This window comes from Malaya genurostris, chromosome 3 (assembly GCF_030247185.1).
Source record: "Malaya genurostris strain Urasoe2022 chromosome 3, Malgen_1.1, whole genome shotgun sequence".
NCBI lineage: Eukaryota > Metazoa > Arthropoda > Insecta > Diptera > Culicidae > Malaya > Malaya genurostris.
Genome location: NC_080572.1, coordinates 65801054 through 65813808, shown reverse-complemented (window position 1 = coordinate 65813808; position 12755 = coordinate 65801054). Strand labels below are relative to the sequence as shown.

At 36.8% G+C, this 12755-nt stretch overlaps 1 protein-coding gene across 1 annotated transcript in view; it reads left to right on the top strand.

Annotated features, from left to right (window-relative positions):
- Positions 1-4415: 4415 nt before the first annotated feature.
- Positions 4416-12755, top strand: part of LOC131437639 (ras-related protein Rap-2a) — a 365405-nt gene continuing 357065 nt past the window's right edge. The window contains exon 1 of the mRNA XM_058607114.1: positions 4416-5052. The gene's annotated coding sequence lies outside the window, so the exon portion shown is untranslated. The remainder of the gene's footprint in view (positions 5053-12755) is intronic.

Genomic DNA, 12755 nt, shown 5'->3' with positions numbered 1-12755 from the left:
ATTAACACGCTATGTAAACCTCACGGAATGTTTTTCATGTCCAGAACGTATATGCATTTTAATAATTAAAGCTTTAAAGTAATCTCAACTACGTTGACGGAAGTTGACTAGGCGTTTAAATCGTACTTAAAAAAATAAACTAATTTCAAAATGGCGAGTGAACATTTGTGGTTGTCAGCAGTGATGTCCGAGCTCAGATTTCTCCCAGACCCCTGGTAGTGTCTGTCAGAATTCAGGCAAGAGTCTGGCGATAATGCAACAACCGTTTCGCTAGCGGTTATTAAGATGAAATGCTGCCGAAGCGACGAATCGCGTTTTTGATCAATTATTCAAAAACGAGACCGATTTTCGAAAAACCAAAAACTCTTAAGTTTTCGAAATCAAACTTATCACAACTAAGTATTCTTAGAATTTTGAAATTTTGCTTTGCCGAGCCGTAATTGGTTTTTGAAATGCTTTTTTTGTTCGTGAGTCAAAAATTGAAAAATTAACACTCAAATTTCATTTCACATTTGTGAAATTTGCATAAAAGTTTCTTCTTTTCTGACTATATTGTACTTAAATATTCAGTAATTGACATTCAATACTTAAAATAACCCTACTGTGTTTATTTATTATTCGGTTTACAATTGTTTTCTAATTTCCAGACATCATATCATGTGGCAGTCGCAATGAAGCACAATACGGAGTACTCCTGGACACAATTTCTGCGTCGATGGCACAACCAAGAGCACAGTTGATTGTTCCGGTTTTTGCAGACACAAAACCGTTTGGGTTAAGCGACTCACCCTTGCAACAGATACAGATAAACAGCTAAGTAAAAATACGCGATCCGACTAACAAAAACTACAAAGATCAGCTCCGTGGGATTGTTCGAGCTATTGATGTGAAACAAAGCTAACCAAATTTCTAATGATCGATACTTTCAATCAAACAGTTCAATCAATCGTCATACTTTTGAATGCGTGGTTACACGAGTCTCCATCGATTGATCTATTACAAGCGGTTTTTTTTTAAATTTGCGTTTGTTACGTGGCTTTTTTACGAGGATTTCCGAAGCTACGCGGTTTTTTTATGCGGATTCCCTAAGATTTGTGTTTTTTTACGCGGTACGTATCACCCGCGATAAAAAAAGACCTCAGTGTATTTAGAACCAACATCGAACCCGCGAACCAAGACTCTGTTTGTCAAATATATGCAATTATACCTACACACTTAGAAAATTTCGCAGTATTCGGTAATTTTTTACCGAATTTTCAACAGCTGAACGTTCGGTAATCAGTTCGGTAAATGAATTGATTACCGATCGTTCGGTAATTGCTGAACTGTCAAACAACTACCGTAAACTGTAAACCAAATGGATCTAACAGATTGTTCGGTAATTTTTGTTGGTTTGTTCTCCTTTTGTTAAAATTCTGGATTTTAGGATTTAAAAAAAACACATATTCACAAAAACGAATGAAGAAAATGGTTTTATTCCACGAGAAATTTAAAAAGTGTTAGATGTTCCGACTGACCGAAATTATGAGCGCCTTCCAAAACACTGCACAATCCGTCGAGTCCAACAAAAATTACCCTTGAACGATTTGTGTTTGCAGCAAGTGGACAAGTGAAATACAATTATTTTCTGCCTATAAGTAAACAAAACGCTATTAGTGGCTTTAATGTCTTAAAAACATTTATCACCTGTACCTCAATCCATTCGATGAGCCCTTCAACATTTTTTTCGTCTGGTTAATAAGAAGACACTCACTGAATATTTTAATAACAGTTTTACAGTTAGTTTCATGACAATTAGTTTTCACAGAAGTTCGGTTATTGGAAGATAACTTTACCAAACGGACAGTATGATTTTTACCGTATTCGGCGACTATTCAGGTTTACCGTATCAATTGTATATCTAATACAGAATTCTGTAATGAAAATTAACGTTAAACTGATCGTTCGGTGAAAATTTGCATAATTGTTGTAAAATAAAACCCATGTACCGAAATATCGGTTATATCTATAGATTACCGAAAGTTCTCGTCAAAAATATTACCGAACAAAGGAATTAAATCTTAGTGTGTATGTGCATACTAGCGAACGGATTTCGATATTTGAGCTTCTCTTCGTTAACCTTGTATTCAAGTTTTGCATGCATAAAGTTTTTTTATAGCGTTAAGTTCTCTACCGTTACTTCATCTTATTTAAATTAGAAATTAATCTTAAGAACTTAAAATTTATCCTGGGATACTTGAAAAATTTCATCTGATCTTTTGTAGAGCTCTAGCAGTTACCTTCCTCTCACTTTTTATACGTGATACTGAAACATTGGCTTAAATTTCCCTTATATTTATAGATTCGCGTGCTTCCGTACTGCTTCGCTTTTGCATCAATAGACCAACGAAGGCGATGATTCCCAGCTGATAGATTGCTTACTCCTTCAAAACCATCGTCTCCGTAAGGGAAATTCAGTAAGCCAGCCTAGCGTCTTAGATCTTTCGCTGACATTGTTCGCTGTTAATCAAAATTTCAATCATACAAAATTGAAAATGCGTGGCTTGATACATTCAAATCCAAACTATTTTCAATGAAATGGTGAAATAACATTAATAATTGATACCAAAATAACTGAGCTGAAAGTGTTCAAAACCTGACCACATTTCTAAGTGTATTTTCCCTTGAGTTTCTAATTTGCACCCCTATAGAGAAAACAAAGATGTGTTCCATATAAAAAATGGTGCCTATTGCTACAAATGCTACAATTATTACGACTATTAGACTGGTCTCTCGAATAGTAACCTAAAAACGTGCTTAATCCACCTAGCAGTGAGATGATACCTTTTTTTTATCAATCCGCATGTGTTTTTTGCATGAATATTCTTCGGTGTTTCAGTTTTCATGACATTATTCTAGTGTCCGTCGTTCTAAGTGGCAATTTGAGATTTTAATCACCCATTACTCTTTAAAGACGAAACTGCAAATCGGATCGAATTTGAATCTAAAAGTGTAATAATCGATTGAACATTCCATGATATGTCGAAGTAAGTCGAAGCATGGTTATCTATGGTACATCCAGAGGCGGTAGCATAACTCGGAACGATTTGTATAGCCTTAAATTAATATGACGAATAAATAGTTTTGAGTCCAACTGTCATTTTCTGTATTGGTTTGAGTCTTAAAAACTCATCACCCTGTAATTCCAGAATCGGAAGTCAGAATTTTATAAAATTTATTAATTTTGTATTGGACCATACATTCTTTAATTTGAATTTTTGTTTTGAAATTCGATTTGGCCTTTTTTGAGAAAACGATTGAGCTTTGAGAAACGATTCGATACTGGAACCGGAATTCGAAAATCGTTGTAGCCGAAGTCAGATAAATTCACCTCAAGAGCTGTATAGTTTACATTTGTCTCCAAATGTTTGAAAATCAGTGTAGATCTTTGAGAAACTGTAGTGCGAATTAAATAATTCTTAGACTTCATTTGAATCTTAGATCATTTCTGCCATCTATGAGAAAAGTGAGTTACACAATTTTAATTTCGTTTCACATATCATCCTGTAGCTCCGGAACCAAACGTTATTCAGGAACCTTGTTTGGGAACGACTTTTCATATGAATTTGAGTTTGTAGAAAACGGTTGAGTCATCTCCGAGAAAATTGAGTGAAATTATTTGTCACACACGCATTTGCTGATCTCGACGAACTGATTCGAATATTGCTGTAGATAGTTTAAATCAATATAATTATGGAATTGTTATCAACGCGAAAAATGTTGCCATCATCTGGTTCACATATGACATATTCGAACGATTATGTTGCCAAAAACGAACCGTGCTAAAATCGGTCCGAGGCAAAATGTCATGAAAAATGATACTGTACACAGCATCTGTTTGGTACTTAGAAACAATTGTATGTAACAGTATAAAAAATTTTTCCAAAGTTTGAGCGAATTCTATATCTTTTTTTTATATCTATAAAAAAAGGTAAAACGAGTTCTTCCGTTCATCTCAAATTCAGAGTATGAATTATCATTGATAAGTACACTATTTTTGACTTTTCTATGACATTTCATTTGGAAATGAGTAACTAGAGCTCCGATTTGGAGTAACTTTTTATTAACGTGTGGAATATTATTCAACGCAGCTTTACTAACGCTAATGTACGCAGCTTTACTAACGCTATTGTACGCAGCTAAAATCGAAAATGTCCGAATGAGACGTACACTAGAATAACTAACCGACCAGTAACACCTACACAAATCTTCGGCCGTCCGAAAAAACCAACCGGTTATCACCACTACACAATAATTTCACCAGTTTCCATATTCGTTCGATTTGCATTCGGAGATGTTTGTGGATGTGTGTGGGTAGCCACAAACGGCGATACGCGATCCGAACGGCGAACTGTGCAGAGCGTGAATTAGTGCGAGTTTTGCCGTCGTCGGTGCTGTTGCTGGGTTGCTGAACGTTATTTAGTTCCCAAATGTCAAGTGCGCTCTGTGAGTGATTGTTATTCCATTCATCCTTTTGTCGGGGCCCTATTGTTTCGAGTTCGCTTGAGGTGATCGCAATATCGGGCAAGAAAAAAATGTGCCAGTGCTAATTGTTTGGCCAGTGGGTGGAAAACCAAATAAAAAATAAAAAGAAACGAATGCAAACAGTGATTTTGTTTTAGTAACGAAAGGCCTACCCAGTGAAAACCGTCTTGCGGCAGAGGTTTTTTTTTCTTTTACTTTGCAAATAGTGTTTCTTCGCCTGTGTATGCGCGGCTGACAGCGAAGAAGTAAGCGGAGGAAGAAAGTGAAATAATTCAGTTGGGATTTTGAAGTTCTTGTTTTTGTTCAATGGTGTACGGATATTAAAGTGCATATGTTGCTGGTTGCAGCAAGCTAGTAGGTTTGATTTTGAAAGACGAGATATTTTTGCTGTCGCTGGACATTTCACGAACGGCAAGACAATTCCTAGAAACTCGAAATAAGGCAATCTACACCTCTACGAGTACGACGATTAAATCGCCTGCGTGAGCAGGACAGAGAGAGTGAAATAGGCGGTATCCTCATCCAGAAGTAAGTTCTGTTTTTGCCGTCATCATCATTGACAATTATTGTCCTTACATGGGACTTTCCAAAATTTTACGCTGACATCCAGCTGTTGCTTTCTCACTCAGACCCGACATTAAGGATTGACAAAAGTATCACAAACACCACCAATGGGGAGGTAAAACTGGCCTCGCAAGGGCGTTTGGCTAATACTACTGGTAATTATGAAACATCCCGGGGAAAACGAATGGGTAGCGAGATTGCTACTAGAAATTATTAGTTAGCTACATTATCCAACATCATTTCTGTATCAATGGTCAGCATTCAGCAGTACTAATACCAGCAAGTTGGTTCTGTAATATCTTTGTTGATGATGAAAGCCCAGTGCAGTGCTGTGATCTTTACAGACATATCACACACAGGATGCGGGAGTACAGCAAAGAAGAAAAGAAACCAAGAATCGCGGCTTTGCTTCGCTTGGTATTGGTGTGTGCAATGACACGAGACCCTTTTATTGGCGATGCTGACGATCATCGGTTTCATCAGTGGTACGACGTCAGACGGCTGCGTGCATTTCGCTGTGTTGGTGTCTGCTGCATCACTCGCGTGTGCGTGTGTACTGCGAAAACCGTGTCCGAAGTGAAGTAAACTGATGGAATCGACCGAGTGGCAGCAGCAATAATAACAAAACTAGCAAAAACCACAACACAACAACAACAACAACAACAACATATACTTGGTATCACAAAGAAAACTACTGCATACCGTCACCAAAAGCAGAAGGAATGAGTGTAGCGATTATGTTTTTCTTTATTTTTTTTCAACTGACTGATGGCTGACTAATCACTCTACTGGCAGTGCGCCTGTGTAGGTTGGACAACTAAAAAAAATGGATTACACCATTGCACCGATATCACACAGCTACTACCTATTATGATATGTTGACAGAATTGGGTTGGAGAAAAGACTGTCTGGCATCAAATTCTTTGTTTGAACAATTTTAGGAGTGGTTAGCACCATGTTGATTGGATGATATTGTTGAAAAGCAGCATTCGAATAAGCCCACTACTAAATCTGCATAAGCTCAAATGGTTAAAGATTGTAAACCGAGCGCGCATGTGGCGACATCTTCGGTCAGTGTGATGTCGATCAAACAGATCAATTTTAGAATGATGGAAACCAATTGTTGATCTCGGTTTCAGAGAACATTTTCTAATACTATTGTATTTCAACACATTTTCGAAACTCCCAAGGTTGCGATAAAAAAATAAACAAAACCTTCGGGAGCAAACGTACTGAAACGAATCACCGATGCGATGCCCGGCATTAGCATCATCTTAGTAAGAATTTAACACGTATTCACGTTTCTGGACGAGGCATGACTCGACCTAAGGATTCTGCCAATGGCGATTTCTTCCGGAATCGGTTATCGGTAAAAGGTTCTAGGCAATTGAAACCGAGCAAAGTGGGTTATTTTTAATTCAAACAAATTAATCAAAATACTTAGTGCATCAAATTGTTGGAATCCAATTTCTATATAACCCGAGTAAGGTACAAATCTTAAAAAACTCATAGATTTTACAATAAAAACTTCACCAACAGTTGTTTTTTTTTTTGAATCGATGACTGGCCGATTCGATAATTACAATAAGAACATGCTGGTGTGTAAAAGACGAAACAATGCGTTAGCCGAGCAAAGGTCTGTCTTATTAAAGCTAACTAACTGTTGCATTCTATTTTACTTCTCGTGACACCACGAGTTAAAGTATTAAAAAGATATGTTTAGCGTTAAGGGTTTCGTTTGTTGCACGTAACAGTTGTTCAAGATACACATTCTTTTGTTTCTCACTTTTCGAGGCACAAATCTCCAAATATCAAGGGGAACGTGCCATTTGAGCCAATTTGTTCTGATTCCAGTTCAAATCAATTTATTTTTGGTACCAATAGAAAATACCAGATCGAATTGATGACAACTTGACAGAAGGGAGACCTGTGCATTATGAGTTCTTCTATACCGACACTGTCAAAGAAGCATGGAGAGGGCACAAACGATTATACTCTTACCAGCCGCTACCTAATTTTGGGTCAAAACCAACCCAAAATCACATAAATTGCATCTTCACAAGTTTAGGTAACGAGTGATGACCTCAAAATTTAGGCAAATATAAGTTCACCGAAAGTGTTATGCCATAACAAAGCACGTTACCCATTTTTTACGATCAAGTCAAAGTTTGAGTAGATAACGACCTAATTTTGGAAGCTTCTAGAAGAGCTCGACAATGAGTGATTTCTCCTAAAAAATAGGTAAACTTGATTTTCAGTGTACAGGGTCCGCCATCTAACTTTTTTTTAACTAGCTATTATTTCGACATTGGTAACCTTAATGTCACTTCTGATTTGACAGAAACTTAGTTTCATCCTTCCGCTGAACGAAAATGGTTGTGTATACGCTTGAGGAACGCGTGAAAATAGTGCAGTTTTACTTTGAAAATCATGGTAATGTTGCGGAATGTGTGCCAAAAAATCATCTTCTCGGATGAGGCACATTTTCATCTCGGCGGGTATGTTAATAAGCAAAATTGTCGCTTCTGGGGGATGGAAAACCCGCACGTTATCATGAAGAAGCCGATGCATCCTCAGAAAGTGACGGTTTGGTGCGGATTTTGGTCTGGCGGCATCATTGGACCATTTTTCTTCGAACATGAGGCAGGAGCCGCCGCCACGGTCAATGGAGAGCGCTACCGCACCATGATTAGGGATTGGATCTTCCCGTTACTTGAAGAAGAAGACTTGGACACCATTTGGTTCCAACAAGACGGCGCTCCGTGCCACACAGCCAACGCTACGATCGATCTTCTGCGCACAGTCTTCGAAGATTGAATTATCAGTCGAAATTCGGATGTCGTTTGGCCGCTTCGGAGCTGTGATTTGACGCCGTTAGACTATTATCTTTGGGGAGCTGTCAAAGATAAGTGTTATGTGGACAAGCCAGAGACAATTCAAGCCTTGAAGGACAACATTCGTGCAACCATAGCTGAAATAAAGCTGCATACAATCGAAAATGTACTAAAAAACTGGACCGACCATATGGCGTACTGCAAGGCCAGCCGAGGCCGTCATTTGAATGAAATTATATTCCACAATTAACCGAAAGGATTGTACTTTAATATGAAGAAATAAATTTTGAAATCGGATGAACCGTTTGTGTTTTATTGCATGTTTAAAAAAAAAGTTACATGGCGGACCCTATATAAGAAGATCAACCGACATTGTCACAAATCACGATGAACATTAGATTAGGTCCTTAGTGCAGTCTCGCTTTGTTCATTTTCTCTTCCAATTATTACGCAATATTCCTATATTCTACAGTGTAGACGAAAAGATGATAGTTTTATATAATATTCTCTGCAACTTGTTAGAGAGAAAGGTCGCCAAGAGTACTGTAATAATCGAAAGCCGAAGTAAACATAGAGAATCTGTCATTTGCACTTAGAATCTAATCTAATGTTCATCGATAAATGGCTACCTCGGAAACCTTTTGAGCCGAAAGAGCCAAAAGCGCTATCTTCAAAATTTCAAACTAGAATATTTTCTTCACAACAATAAATAGTACATGAATAAAATAGTTTTTGTTTTTGTTGAAGACTAACTAACTATTTGGATTGGCTCGAACTGGCTGTCGTTGTTATTTGTGTTAAAAAGATTTACTATAAATATTAGAGTGCTTTTGTTGCATTTGAATCGCTAAAATCTGTCATCAAATTCATCTTCAATTTTTTTCTATATCAATACTGAAGTAATTCGTATTAACAGATGTACTGGTTTTATCGCAATGTTGCTTTACAATTGAAAATAAAGTACTTTTTCGCTCTAAATTCCCCTTCGAAATAATTGATTTTTTTCTTTGAAGCAAATCAATTCTTGTGTCAAGACCTTTAATGGGTAAAGACTGTCCCAGGAAGTATGGACGTACTTCGATTTCACTGTTAATAATTCACAAGTGTTAGATAAAGCATGCTTCAGATGGAATTGGAACAAAGATAATTGCCTGTATTTCAGTTATTTATTATTGAATTCAAGACCTTTTTTTATACAAATGTAGTATTTTCTTAATACTTTTAGGGAAAAATACGGATAAAATTATTCGTCAGGGTTTCGAAGGAATTCTCGAATTTTCCCTGTAACACGGCTCATTAGGCGGCGCACACCTTCTTCGTCCATCGTTTTAGCTATCTTATTCCACCAGGTCGTCAACTGATTGATGTTTTTGACAACCTTTCCCTTTGGCCTGAGTCTCCTCTTCATGATTGCCCAGTATTTCTCAATAGTGCGGAACTGGGGGCAGCTGGGTGGGTTAAGGTTTTTCGGAACAAACTAGACCCCTTTCTCGGCATACCATTCTTGAACGACTTTGCTCTAATGAAAGCTTGCCAAATCTGGCCAAAACATTACGGGATGGTCGTGGGATCGAATGAACGGCAAAATTCGGTTTTGGATACACTCTTTTTGGTATAGTTCCGATGTTATTGTCTTATTTTTAACGAAAACTTTCGTTTTTTTGCCACAGCTGCAAATGCCCTGCCAAATCATAAATTTTCTTTAAAATCTTACCACGCAGTTTCCGGTCGACAGTTCCACTCCGACGATTGGCTTGAGGCTTCCGAATCGTCGTCAATGTTTCCTTATACCGTTTGATAACGCGCCATACTCTATTTCTGGGCAATTTCAGCTGTTTAGCTAGCCTAGATGCAGACCACAATGAATTTTCCAAATAACTGTGCACAATTTTTTCCCTTCTTTCGGCTTCCATGTTGATTGTTTACAAAGTACAGTCGATTTGCGGAATGTCAAAAATCATACGTGAAGCTGACAAAATTTTCGACACGTGGGCGCCAAGAACTTCCAAATCCGTCCACCAGGAGCGCCACAATTTGAGAACAAGTTTGTTCCAATTCTAAATGAAGCAAGCTTTATTGGACTGTTTTCTGCTTATTTAACCAACCCTACTCTCTGTTAGTTTATTTATCATTTTCCTGCCGAAATCTTCAACCACCAAAAGCTAAACTATCGCTGTTGATTCTTATGATGTTTCACACAAATGTTCACAGGTTAAGATTTACTTTGTGCATCACAAATGGAAAAACAGATTTTCCTTATTGTAAGACCAATTGCAGTTTGGCATATCTTCTCTGATCCCGAGATGCCATTTAAGCAGATTTATCAGCATTATGCTGATTTTTGCATGAGCGCGGAGATATTTTGCAAACCGCTAATTTTCTACATATTTTAACACTTAAATAAAAAAAAATTCACAAAAGAATAGAACAATAAAAATCACTTATTTCTTATCATTAAAATAATTCCATCATACATATTTTTCAATGAGCTAGCCAATGATACAAATTACGGTAGATCACTTAATCTATCAGTTTGGATACGTCAACAAACAAAATTGCCGCATTTGGAATGTAGATCAACCAGAAGCATTGCAAGAGCTACCAATTTATCCCAAAAAAATCACCGTTTGGTGATTGTGGGCCGGTGGCATTATTCGTGAAATACCGGCCGATATGTTGGAAAGAGTGTATCAAAGTTGGACCTTGCGCATAAATCATCTGAATTTTCTTAATTTTTTTGTGTTTTTTTGAAAATCAAATCCTATACCTCTTGAAAAAACACCCTTTATGTCGTATATCGAAGTCGAATAAGTTATGAGGATTGAAAGAAATGTGCTTTGTGGGTAACATCACTTATTCGATTATTCCGTCAAATAGAGAACATTTTTGATATTGAAGAGAGGAATTAGTTCCAAACAATAACATTCTGGCTAGAAATCATCATAAATCAAATTTAAAAATTTACTACCAATTTTGTTATTTTAAGAATGCTGCATTTCTTTGTGTGCAGGACAGGATCAGACAGCTGACTTCGTTTTTCAAGCAGGATTGCCACATTTAAATCTGCATTTTTTTTAGAAGAAAAATCTGTAAATCTGTATCGGGGGACCAAAAACCTATATTGAAAATCTGTATATGGAAGTGATAAGAACTCGAGGAAGAACGGAATGAAAAAGTCTTTAGAACCCAAATTTAAAGATACCAAAACTTTCTTTGGTCTGAATTTTATGATGTTGTAGTTAAAAAAACGCTGGAAGTTATTTTTCCCGTTTGAGCTTCTCGAAATGATGATTTGATGAAAAACTTTTAAAATCCAATCTGGAAGTGAGAGTTTAGTCAGATTATTTTCACTTTCGTTTATAAAGGATAATGAAATTTGCAATCTGTATATCTGTATATGTGGAAATTCTGTTTCCAATGAGAAATGCATCCTCTTATTATTGTGAATCCCTGTTTTGAATTTGAAAAGTCGTCCCAACATTGTCCGAACAGTAGGAGAGGTAATAAATATTTAATATATTTTCAGATACAATTCATATAATATAAAATGGCGTTAAAAGGAATTCGTGGTGTTTGTGTTGTTTTCTTTGAAATAATATTACTGTGTTTCGAGTATTTCTCTGTTTCGTTCATACCAGTACATCATACTTCGACTATGGAACATTCGTTTGCGAATGTTTTTCGATTCTTCTGATTTCAATCGAAATAATGTAAAACTTCTTCACCACGTGCAAGTTGCTGTAACTTCTGGTTCCGGAGATATGATGGTATAAGTGACGTAATCGACAAAACACGTTGTTTTTTACCGTTAAATTTTCTCAGAGATGGCTCAACCGATTTTAACAAGCTTAGACTCGTTTGAAGGCTTATATTGTGCAATTTATTAAGTTCGAAAATCAAATGACTGCGACTTCTGGTTCCGGAGATATGATTGTATAAGTGACGTAACCGACAAAACACGTTGTTTTTTACCGCTTAATTTTCTCAGAGATGAATCAACCGATTTTAACAAGCTTAGACTCGTTTGAAAGCTAATGTTGAGTCATTTATTAAGTTCTAAAATCAAATGGCTGTTACTTCTGGTTCCGGAGATATGATGGTATAAGTGACGTAACCGACAAAACACGTTGTTTTTTACCGCTTAATTTTCTCAGAGATGGATCAAGCGATTTCAACAAGCTTAGGCTCGTTTGAAAGTTAATATTGAGCCATTCATTTAGTTTGAAAATCAAATGGCTGTGACTTCTGGTTCCGGAGATATGATGGTATAAGTGATAAAACGTGTTTTTTGATTAGCATCATCTCCTCTCATACAAAAAGGCAACCGAAATGTCAAGCGTCTGGTTTGAGAAATGATGCCGAATATGTGACATAAACGCTGAAGCATGCTTTTGGGCACTACTCGAATCAATCTGAATGAATTGGTGTTAAAAATAAGCTCAAATTAGTGTCAGAGATTATCTTAATGAAAAGACAAAAAATATCTTAAGGTTTTTGATGTTATATTTTTTTTCAAATTGCGAGATAGATTAAGAAACAGATATTGTTTTGTTTTGCTGGGCAAGTGATCGTTTTCTAGTTTTAAACAACCGGGATGCTTCAACGTTCAGAAAATCTGAAATTTACACAAGTTTTCGGAACAAAAATCTGTTATCTGTGGTTCATCATTACAATGACTTTCCAAACGCTACCCGCGATTTCGGTTGATGCGTTTTGCGCGTGAATGTATCCGCTAATAAATGGCAATTACTACTCTATTGTTAACAAACAATAACCAACGCTGCGAATGCAATTACAACTCGATCGAACATGGCAGCAGAAGCCTGGGGTAAA